At 33.2% G+C, this 12,829-nt stretch overlaps 1 protein-coding gene across 6 annotated transcripts in view; it reads left to right on the forward strand.

Annotated features, from left to right (window-relative positions):
- klar (klarsicht) overlaps positions 1 to 12,829 on the forward strand; it is a 536,062-nt gene that overhangs the window by 211,495 nt on the left and 311,738 nt on the right. The window contains exon 1 of one of the 6 annotated variants that reach the window (XM_088258607.1): positions 3,059 to 3,465. The exons of the other annotated variants lie outside the window; for them this stretch is intronic. The gene's annotated coding sequence lies outside the window, so the exon portion shown is untranslated. Of the gene's footprint in view, positions 1 to 3,058; positions 3,466 to 12,829 lie in introns of those variants that run through there. 6 annotated transcript variants of the gene reach the window in all.

The raw sequence follows: 12,829 nt of genomic DNA on the forward strand, positions 1-12,829 counted from the left end.
TATTTTTCGTTCAGGTGCTTCTAAATATACAACTCCAGACTGGGAACATAAAAGAAATTACCAAAGCATATATCGCTCACTCCTTGCAAGAACGTCATAAATCAAAAATCTTCAATTTTCAGTTTTGCATGTTTTCGGAATGCCCAGAAAATGTACTATATCCCAGCAAAAGCGGCATATTTTTAACGTGATATTTACCCGCTACAGGGCAGAAAGTGTTGTTTTTGCATTTTGAAGAAAACGTATTGTTTAATTTTTTTAATAAACTAGTTATTTTTCAAATGGAGAAAAAACCTTCAGGTTTAACCTAAAAAGATTTGTTGCACGGTAAAAAGTTCAATAAGTGACTTGATATTTATTTTTAATAAATTGTATTATATTTTTAAACTGTAAAAACGTGCTCCTGAAAAATCTAGTTTTTTTTATTTATGACGTTCTTGATAGGAGCGAGCGATATTTCATCTTAATTTAAGCATTAAATGTTAAATCAAACACAGAATTGTTGAGTCTACTACGTTGTATTTTATTGTTAAAAAACATGAAAAATAATTTTGTGACAATTGTTTCGCGTAGTTATGGCATTCTCAAACGAATGCGTTTTTTTTATGTGTTTTTGAACTATAAAATACACTTAGTAGATTAAAAAAATCAGTTTTTGATTCAACATTTAACACATAAATTAAAACGGAGTTCTACAAATCAAGCATTGAATATATAAATTTATTTAATCATTTAAATTTTCTTCTTCGGCAGTCAGTTTGTAGTAATATATATCCATTTTTTTATTAAAATTTGACTTGGTAAATATCACTATTTCTCAAAGTCTATTATGACACGTGTTACGATGCATTCAGCATCATTTTAGAACACCGTTTTACGGTCGTGTAGAAATATATATTTCTCTGTTTAGACGAAAACATCACGTACGATTTTCTACAACCTATTACAGCCTATAATATTGGGATGTTTCAGACTGCACTAATTTAATGCAGGGTCCTATACACCACTAGAGATATTTAAATGGATTGTACTTTACTGATTGCAACATTGAAACACCGTGTTGAAGTAATGAACTTATTTTCAAGTTCAATCTCAAATCGATATGTTTTCGTACCATTATTATAATACTTTTTATTCTTCTTTTTCATCTAATCCGTGCCTGATAATGAGTTATCGTCATATGAATTTTCATTCAATTTGTGTAATGAGTGATGGGTCTTTCGATTCAAGGGCCAATTTCGAGTGACATATAGGATGTCAAAAATAATTTATACACCGTTTTTTTCACATGTATCATTTAGTTGAGCTTAAGCTTTTAGTATTTCGTGTGTTGCTGTTTTTAACAGATGGCGCTGACATAGCAGGCAAAGATGTATTTAAAAAAAATACATGTCACAGGCGTTTCAGTAATTCAAAGCTATAGGTGAATAACTTAGGAATTTTAAGATTTTGAACAAACGGACTTACACGTTTTTAATACTATAGATAATGTATGTAGATAAAAACACGTCTATTCGGATGCAACGTCATGTTAAAATTTCAAAATAGTCGACAAATTGCTTTGGTAGATTTAATATTTTAACAAACGAACATTTTTTTTATAAAGACAATTTATTGATATATCCATAGAATTTCTTGCTTTTGCGATACCAATTCCTATGTAAATACAACAGATAATACTCGTTTTATACATTTTTCACGTGATAGCTAAACGAGTTTGCTAAAATTAATATAAATCACCGAATGACTGGTTCCGAAACGTGTTGTTCTGTATATTTTTAGTTGCTCGAATGACTTTTTAGATATGAATGTTATTCAATAGATAAGCTGGCATTTCATATTATTTCGCCTCTAGCCATAAAGCAGCCATATTCTACATAACTTCCATCTTGTATCTGTCGCAATTTATATGCCATAGCATCAAATATTTGCTATTTGAATTAGTTACGGTTTTTTTGTATATATAAAACGTATTGAAAATTATTGTTAGCGCAATTTACTGGATGTAAATACAGTCATGGCCAAAAATGATTGACCAATAGCAATTTTTACACGGCATACTTTTGACTTTGGACTTTTTGATAAATATCTCGTAATCTTCTAATTTACCTTACATACATACATAAAATAAATAATCAATATATAGTATTTTTATCATATTGCAACTTTCTACTGTCGTGTAAATATATATTGTAAAATATCCAGAATCTAGGTTAATAAAAATAGAAATATTCGTTTGTTCGAAATCTTTGAAAACTAGTTTTTTTGACCGCAATGGCAGTGCCATCCGTTGAACATAACAAAACACAGGCAATACTGAAAATTCCTCGTGGTGGACAGGATGGCTTTTGACAGATACTGTCACTTAGTATTTACAATGTTTTCGATTGCATTGTTTTTTCATAGATTTTTCATATCTTGATTGCTTCATAAGGATAGTAAAATTAAATATAACACAATTGTGAATTTTCTATTTTCTTACTTTACCATTTAACCAGATTGAGTACGGCTATTGACAAATAAATCTGAATCAATATTTAAACTACTTTCATTTCAGTTCATCTAAAATATCAACGTTTCTAATTTTTTGATAATGTATTCAATAACTCATGTGTATTGTGTGTGCCTTCATTATTTCCATCAGAAACAACCGCCTACACCTTATTTCTTAGGCAAATTATCATTTTGTTTAGTGGGTAACCCTGATTTTGCACATTACGGTAGCTTTTCATCGAAATAGTTCGTAATTACACGCTTGAACATGTCTTATAGAAGGGATTTAGCTCATCTTTAATGTGGTTCCATCGACACATCCTCTCGTCCGCCATTTTCCGTCGCCATGTTGGCAGCAATTAATTATTCCGAACACGTTTCCCGCGCTTTGCCTGCTTTGCGCGGGAACCTGTCTATTTTTATTTTCATTTTCATACTGGTCCTCTTCACGTGGTCCTTGACTTGTTCATTTATAGCCTTTATCTTTTAATTTGAATATTCAAATTAGTCATGTCTTCGACTGATGCCGAAGTCCGATTAGATTTTATTTTATTTATTATCTATCAGTTGCCTTTTGCGGAGCTAACGATACGCATGTCGCTGGTCGGCACGATTATATTTTATCGATTCACCGCGTTATCGAGTGAGGTGTGTAATGTTTGTGATAAAATAGTATTGTGACTAGTCAGTCTCCCGTATACTGACATCTCGATACCGATTTTACTCGATATTTGACTACTATATATCGAAAATAGGTTACAAAAAAGACTCGTATCGCGTATACGAAAAAAAATCAAGTATACTCTGCATAAGTGATAATTAAAGGAATGTTTTGCGGTTAATATTTTTCAGTGATATTTTTTTATGTTTCGAAAAGATAGTTACATTTTTTTCCACGTGAGCTTCTAAGTGCGCAATAAATCAAAATACCATAGGTTTTCGACAAGACAACTATTAGTTAAACATCATTAGGTATGTTATATGTACATACATATGTGTGTTGTTTTTCTATCATAAGCCGCAAATTATAATTAATGGATTCCTATTGAAATAGAATCAACTGAATGGATTACGATTTTTTTATGATTTCTTTGCGAGTTTTACGTGCACTAAGCCACGATGATTGTTATTTAAACATGTTTGTAATATGTTTTTTGGTTAGAAAAATATTAGCGAAAAGTTCGTAATAGGTTTGCATATTAGCGAATTTCGCTAGGTATATTTAAGCGGTCGTTGCACTGTTCTTTTGGGTTTAGTTCGGATAAATGTATATTTTTTGCCAGCGAATGAAATCTAGGTTTGATTATTTTTATGTTTTCTTTTACGGTCTGTACTTTCGTGGAGTTTCCTGTCGTACTATCTTTAATTCCTCCATAATTATAATTATATATTCACGAATAATACATGTTATTATATTGGATACATTAAGATTTATAACACTTTTATTGACGTTATTATTTTTGCCCGTCTCTGTAGTGTAATGGTCAGCACGCTCGGCTACCGTTCTGGTGGTCCCGGGTTCGATTCCCAGGGGGGTAAAATAAATATGAGTGATTTTTTCACTGTAATATTTATTCAATATTACCCTGGACTGGTACATGAAGCGGAGGGCTGATCACCTTTCCTTCTTGTGTAAAACGATCAAGATAACACTGCGTTTATATGACGCAGTGCCCTATGCACCATTGGGGTGCGGATAAGGGTTTTATTTATATTTTTTATTATATCATTTTTGCACACACACCTGTATAATGCCACTCGGGGTCTCAGACATCTGAAATATAGCGGTCGCTTATCTTATTTAAACGTCTATGATTGAAATGTGGAAGTACTCGCCAAAAAGTAACGTTTCCAATTTTGCACAAAAACCCTTTAAATGCAAATCTGTTCTGTTTACTGTATTCTATCGAAATCTTATTAAAGTTGCGACAAAACGTCACCAATCCTGTGTTAAACCAATATGAAATCATTAAATCGCACCAAAACGTAACATTTTTACAAGCTAGAATTCCTGATTACTCAAAACCATTGAGGGGGGTAAGGACCTTCACAAATAATATTGGAAAGTTTTTTTATTTAGAATGTATGTGTTCCATCATATTTCTATGGAATAATTATTTTCTTATCTATGATTTGAAATGATATCACGTGACTGATCATATTGAATTTTTCAAATCAAGATTATATACATTTTTACATTAATCGAGGATGCTGTTGTAAATGTATGTAATATTTTTATTTATTTTTAAACCACGAAAAAATTAAACGGTTTATCGTTATAAAATGTGAAAAATAACGACCTTTCTATAATGTCTCCAGGTTGGCATTTCTCACTGTATCCATGGTCGCCAGGTTACAATTATGGTATTATAATACCGGCTGGTCAGGTATAAATCATTCGTGTTTCAGCACATTATTTTGAAGAAAAAGAACACTAAGCTAACTACACGTATTTCACAGCACTCGAAAATTTTCTTTGCATATTATGTATTCATTTTTCGATGCGTTTTTATACATTGTGAAAAAATATCATAATCATCATCGTATTTTTGTTTGTTTTATGTTATAAATAAGTGAATACACTCTATTCTTCAACTTTTGCCAAAAATCGACACAAAGAATTTCTGATATCCATACCATTAATCGTTGATTTCTACCATTTTTTCATTCATTTAGTCGGCAGTCACTTTGTGGGGATATCTATCATTTTAATTTTACTTGGTAAAAACCACTATTTCTTAAAATATATTGTGACACGTATTTCGATGCATTACGCGTTATTTTCAAACATTTCATGTATTAAAATTTCACTTGGTGAATACTACATACCATAGCTTCACATAAGTGTTTAAAAATAATGCAGAAAGTATCTAAACATTTGTCACAATAGATTTCTATGAATAGAAGCATTTACCAAGTGAAATTTGAGGTGATTTAACCATTTTCATTTTATAATATTTTTGTTTTAAATACGACTTTACGTTCTTTCGTTACAATTTAAATGAAATTTTCGAAGGCCAAAAACATCTGTTTTTAGTTATTTTAAAGTTTTTTTTATAATTTTTTTGTTAATGACTTCATCGTTATGTCGAGTACATAACCAAGAAACTTAAAAGCTTTAAAAATCCCGCTGTTTTAATACAAAACATTAATAAATAAATAATAAAACCCTTATCCGCACCCCAATGGTGCATAGGGCACTGCGTCATATAAACGCAGTGTTATCTTGATCGTTTGCACATGAAGGAAAGGTGATCAGCCCTCCGCTTCAGGTACCAGTCCAGGGTAATATTGAAGAAATATGACAGTGAAAAAATCACTTATATTTATACCTATAGGGACCTTCAGAACGGTAGCCGAGCGTGCTGACCATTACACTACGGAGGCGGACAAAATACAAAACATTAATTTTAATTATTCTAATTCGTAATTTTTCTTAATCTTACGCGGATACCATAACAGATCGTTGTCAATTTGACGATTTGAACATCCCTTTACCTCGCGCCGCATTCCTTTTGCGCTTCGACCGGCCGGGAATGTTTCCGCAATCGTTTTGATAATTGAATTCCGCCGTGTATTTTGCATCTCTTCATATTTATTATCCCCTGGTAAACGCGATACGTGGGAGTTTTATAACTCCTTAACAGTTTATTTCCATATAAAACGATTTCATTTAAGACTGCATAAATTGTGTCTCCTGTAATGGAAGTTTGTGTTTCGATCTCCGTAACTGCACGTTAGAATATTGCATAATAAATTGATAATAATGTTATAGCTAAGAGTATAATGTTTCTGTACTATCGCGTGGGCTCGATGCATTTCTAAGCATTTGGACAGTAGCAATAAATGAAAAACACTATAAATTATACAATCTGCATTATCATACGTAAATCATATTGTTTATAACTGGATAAACTAGCCATAATTATTATGACTTTACCTTATACGGGGTTTTCACTTTAAATTGGACGTTTTCAAAAACAAATTGGGAGCCTTACAAATCAAATTTGACGTTATACAAAGCAAGTAAGCAAATGGGGCGTTTTATTGTAATTCATATGAATTTAGTATTTTGAAAGATACGTTTATTTTAGTACTACGTATACTTCAATTTCAAGATGTGTGAATACCTGCACACATCTCGCAATTGAAATGCGATCTCTCAGACGTATGTGCGTCAAAATGATGTATGATAGATTTTCGATTGGTGTATTAAGGAAAGAATGCAAGACTGTGATAAGCGTTATCGATAAAATTAAGAATATCATCCATTGAGATGATTTGGGCGTGTCAACCAAATGAGTGAAGAAAGAATAGTAAAACAAATTTATGAGGTGAATTTAGTAGGAAATAGAAGCAGAGGAAGACCGAGGAAAACTTGGCGAGATCAGGTATTTCAAATATTCGAAAGAGTTCAGGTGTGCTTTAGGAGCTGCATGAACGTGGAAGAGGCGAAAATTGTTTTTAAAGACAGATTGGTATGGTGTTCTATTCTCTCTGCCTATCCCATACGGGGAAGCAGCGTGATGATTAGTTGGTTAGTCAGTTAGTACACTTTAAGCGGGTGGTACAATTATCATTTAAATTAATTAGAGTACATTTTTAATAGGCATTTTGCTTTATAGCCACATATGTATATATATATATATATATATATATATATATATATATAATATATATATACATATGTGGCTATAAAGCAAAATGCCTAAAATGCCTATATTTATATATATATACATATATATATATATATATATATATATATATATATATATATATATATATATATATATATATATATATATATATATATATATATATATATATATATATATATATATATATATCAGGCATTGAATTAATTTATTTCAGCAGATCGTTTTCAGTGAAAGTGCGCCCATATTTCTCGAGGCTGTTCCAAGTGCCGCCATTGTGGCCGCTGTCCGCGTGATGGTGCCGCCTGCGAAATGGAGTGATTATCTCGGCCGCATGTAGGGAACATTTCATTTGTCGCACAAGAGAAACTTTGTCATCGTTATTTACTGCGCGCCGTTACCATAAACAGCCCAACACAGACTGCATTTTCCTGAAATGTCTCATACAATACCGGCGTCGAACTAACGATAACATTCCGAATCATGAACGGAACTCGAAACTGCAGAAATAATGAGTTAGTGATTCGATATTGATCCCGCGCGATTTTGTGGCATCTTAAAACCATATTTGTGTTTTTTTTTTACATTTTGACATGTCAACGTAGATGATGAAGAATATATGGGATATAAAAATTATAAGGAGTTCATGTTTTTTGCTTTATTTTGAGTAATATACCTCAGATAAGTATTTTCTTTATCAATATTTTTTATTGGTATCTGTTTTTACTGAACGTATGTGAATCAGCGCAAAAAGATGAGAATATGTAAGTCTGGGTATTTACGACTTGTCTTAGGCTGATTTAATTAATCACTTTGTACACGTCCGTTCTATCAATGATTGAAAACCGAACTACTCAAAATTTTGGAACTCATATATTATACATGTATATACTCATATTATGTCCGCCTTCGTAGTGTAATGGTCAGCACGCTCAGCTACCGTTCTGGAGGTTCCGGGTTTGATTCCCAAGGGGGGTAAAATAAATATAAGTGATTTTTCACTGTAATATTTATTCAATATTATTACCCTGGACTGGTACCTGAAGCGGAGGGCTGATCACCTTTCCTTCATGTGTAAACGATCAAGATAACACTGCGTTTATATGACGCAGTGCCCTATGCATCATTGGGGTGCGGATAAGGGTTTTATTATTTTATTATTATATACTCATATGATAAGAGTGTAATTCATCCGTCGTTCATGTGAATTCGCGGCAGTATCTATGGTTATTGTGAGTAAGATTTTTATGTAGCAGTTTTTTGCTTCGAACAGGTATTATTTTAAATAATTTACTTTACTATGCAAACAAAAATAATTATTTCATCTTTATTTTGGCATCGATCGTTGTATTTGAGTAATGTGGTTGTATTTTTCATCAACTATTTGCAGAATAGGGAATTTTGAACCGTGTATAAAGTGATCACTTAAACCATCAAAGGCATGTCGTAAGACCTTCAAATATAGATATATACTTCCATATTTTCATTTCTATGCGCTTATCATCTATGGTCAATAAAAGAGATATCAATAAAAATATTGATAGAAAATAATTCTTATGTTATGTGCATTACTCAAAATATTGCTAAGACATTCTTGCAATTATTTAATCAAGTACTATTTAGTTGTAAATATAATATGGCCAAGTAATGCATCAACCGCTTGGCTGTGTAAAAAAATATTCTTACTATGCCCAAATATGTACATACAGTATAGTTGCATTTTAGCACTGCGACCCTCTGTTGAATTTCTCCTAAGGGCACAAATAACGATTTAAAGAAGAACCTGACCCACCTGAACACGCGAGTGTTTTTGCCTAGAATTTTCACTCATGAATTACATGAAATTGTAGTAACTTTAAACATAAAGAGTAAATCCACTCACGAGTAGGCATAGGCTATGAAACTTATAAAATTGAAGCCTGAGTAGGGACATGATAAACGGTGTTGCATAAGCCGTAGCTAGATTTCAGAGTCACTTGGACGTTAGGTAATTAAAAAAAATAGTTTTTTTGCGTTTATAAGAGAAAGAGTCGATGCTGGGAACATAGTGAATGGTGCACTAAAATCAGTTTTAGCAAATAAAAATCTATCAGCGGAAGCTAAACTGGCAGTACACAATGGAGTTCTGGTTCCAACCCTTATGTATGGAAGCGAAGCATGGTGTTGGCAAAAGAAGGATGAAAGCAGACTGAATGCAGTCGAAATGCGATCCCTCAGACGAATGTGTGGCAAAACGATGTTTGATAGATGTTCGAATTATGAAATAAGGAAAGAATGTAAGGCTGAGATAAGCACTATCGATAAAATTAAGAAAGGTGTGTTGAGATGGTTTGGACATGTGGAGCGTATGAGTGAAGAAAGAACGGTTAAACAAATTTATGAGGCGAATGTAGTTGGAAAAAGAAGCAGAGGACGACCGAGGAAAACTTGGCACAATTTTGGTATGTCAAATACTTGAAAGCGGCCGGGTCAGGAGTCGTAATAATCGTCGGGTATGTATGAGGAGATGCATGAATGTAGAAGAGGCAAAGAATGTTTGCAAAGACAGAGTGGTGTGGCGTTCGATTCTCTCTGCCTACCCCTGCGGGGAAGCGGCGTGATGGTTAGTTAGTTAGTTAGAGTCGATAGAGTATGGAAAGTTTCGATCGGTTTTACACTCAAATCGCATACGGTAAGAATTTAAGTATGTTTATGCATGTATAATAGATATGAAAATTTCTAAATCTTCCTAACATCTCTGATTGCCTAGGAGTTGACACGAGTCGAAAATAATTAGTCGAGTGAATCGCCCCGAGGGAATTTAAATGGAAATTAATGTCGGCCATTAAGTTTATTAGTATAGCCATTGTTTAGACCTTAATGTTTGAGATTTCTTTAACGACTATATGAACTGCCTACTGTGTGTCTTAAGTATTTTCTAATAAACATTTTTGCTGATGGGAAAATAAATAAAAATTAATAAAACGCAGCTTTCCAATTGAGTGATAATTGCCTATTAAACTCACGAAGTCATTTCTTACACACCTGTCAATTATTTATTTATTTATTTATTCTGTAGTTCCTCCGGTAGTTTTTTTTAATTACTTTAAATTAGCGATAGAATGAAATGTGTAATGGTTATCATGTTTAACTACCGTGCTGGATGTCACGGGTACGATTACGGGGTTAAAATAAATATTAGTGATTTTACACTATAACATTTATTTAATATTACCCTGGACTGGTCCCTGGAGCGCAGGAGTGATCACCTTGTAAGTAACGATCAAGATAACACCACGTTAATACGATGCAGTGCCCTATGCACCATTGGGTGCGGATAAGGGTTAGAAGTTATAAGTATACGAGTTGATCAACCGTTTTTAGGGTTTCTCTTCTTCGGGATTTCGTAATAGAGGGCTATCAAGTTCCTCCACTGTGGTTGGTCATGGACGTCTAACAATTCGGTCACATCTTAGGCATAAATCGGCGTAATTGTGAATTGGCGTAAATCGAACCGGCGCAAAACGACAGGTACCTATATGTATGTATATGTATATGAAACGTTTCACCAATAGATGTCACTAGTGAAAATTCTAGTGATTCTTGTACAATGTTTCAAAATTGGATCATATACTTATATTTAGAACTTCCAAGAATTTGAGTAGTGTGGCTGTCAATCATATATATAATTGTTGAATGTTACACGTGTGTAAATTCATCACTTAAACTAGCCTATGACGGTCGTAAACCCCGTAAATGCCCAGACTTCCATATTCTTTTACAACATTTGAGTGTGTCCAAATACTTGTTCACAAATCTGGATTACCTCCAATTATAGGAGTTATTTTCATTTTATTATTATGACCAGACTTCAATATTCTTATTCGTCTTTGATGAGATGTCAAAAAATAATATGAAACTAGGCTAAATAAAGACAAAATATATTTAAAATCTGTCTTTATATCAACAATGGAAAAGGTCCCGATTGCAATGTACAGGGCGCCAGCATAATTTATGCATTTTACTGCAATCACACAGAGCTTGTACGTTTTATATCCGAATGGCAGTAGGATCGAAAGAGATAATAGCGCAATAAATTTATTTACGTACGCCCTGGGGTCGAGTGCGCCGCACTCGGATTGATTTGCCGCCACGGGGATATTATCCGCATTGAGAATTAATATTGAAAATCACGTACGTATCTCATTGTTACAGTCACCGCGGGTCTTGCGTCTACATTGTATGACAGTAGATGTGAAACTTTGATCTATGAACATGACAGTGTCATCGGCATTTTTGCAAAAAATACCACTCGTGCAAAGACTTGCATATATTCACGAAATATACTTGCTTTGTTAAATTTAAGATTTTTCCTCTTAGTTTTTTTTAATAAGCGAAGGTCAGATATTTATTATCTTGTTTTTTTTTATTAGCATACCTTTTTTATACGACTCCTTTTAAAACCAGAAATCGTTTTGCCGATTCTGATGATTTGAAAAATTATTCTATTGTTCGAGTATGTGATCGTCCGTTATGTCTTATTTTAATTATGAGAATATAAGTTAAGGGAATAATTTAGATTGACAGTGATAGGGACGGGACATTGAAGATTATTCAATTTACATTCACAGTAAAATAGGGTTACATTTAAAAATATAAATACTCTCTACTTAGTTCATAAGAAAAATTGCTCTATATGGGCGCTTGTCCACTACCCGGAATTACACGGAATTTTACCGTCCGGCACTTCAGTTAGCGTTTAAAAACGATGATTGGCTTGGACTGGCTTGTGCTTTTGTCCATATTTCTTTCGGATCGGTGCTCTTGATCGGTGCGTGAACACGTTGCGCGTAAATTCTATCACGCTAAACTGTCGTAGTCGTTTTCATTTTTCAAAACCGGACTGCCGGACGGTGAAATCCCGTGTATCGGACAAACGCTCTATGAGTACTCCATCAGGAATCAGAGAGATTTGTAACAGACCTGGGAATATTCCTACAAAATTATCATTTTATCCGGCGGATTTCATCGTCATTTTAGTTTGCAAAAACTCAAGGTTTAAACCTAAAACAGTGCACCAATGGACCGAGATTCAACTCCTGCAATATATTGAAAGCTCCTACCGTATTCCCAGATCTTAATAAAAAATCTATCGGATTCCTGACAGACATGTTGTTTTTCTAATGAACTAAGCATTAAAAATTATATTAAAAATGTAACCTGATATTATTGTGATTATACAATTAGATAGCCTTCAATTTCCCGGTCACACTGTCAATATATAGAAATAAATAAAAAATTATAAAACCATCACTGGGTTTCTAGAAGTATCCCAGTGTTGGCAGTGATAGGAATAAGAAGTTATAGGTTAAAGTTAAAAGAAGAACCCATCTTCCATCATCTGATCACACAACGTATGCCTTCACCAATTCCTTTGATACACCAACGACATGTTTTTTTGTCAATTAATTTCGAAACTCTGCAATGATTAGATGTAGTGCTGAAAACTAAATTGCACTCCAAGATCTCGTTAAATCCAAAATATATTTTATTGAGCAAGTATCAATGAACTAATGGCCTGTAATAACACTCTTAAATTCACGAGTCATTCAGTCGTGTTAAGACTTTCTCATCAGGAAGAATAATTCGGTTAATGTAGTAATTTTAAAGTTGTTTTCTTCTCTAGGCTGCAAACTATAATA

The sequence above is a fragment of the Brachycentrus maculatus genome, unplaced genomic scaffold (assembly GCF_059751285.1).
Source record: "Brachycentrus maculatus isolate JH-2025_06_01 unplaced genomic scaffold, ASM5975128v1 h1tg000099l, whole genome shotgun sequence".
Classification (NCBI taxonomy): domain Eukaryota; kingdom Metazoa; phylum Arthropoda; class Insecta; order Trichoptera; family Brachycentridae; genus Brachycentrus; species Brachycentrus maculatus.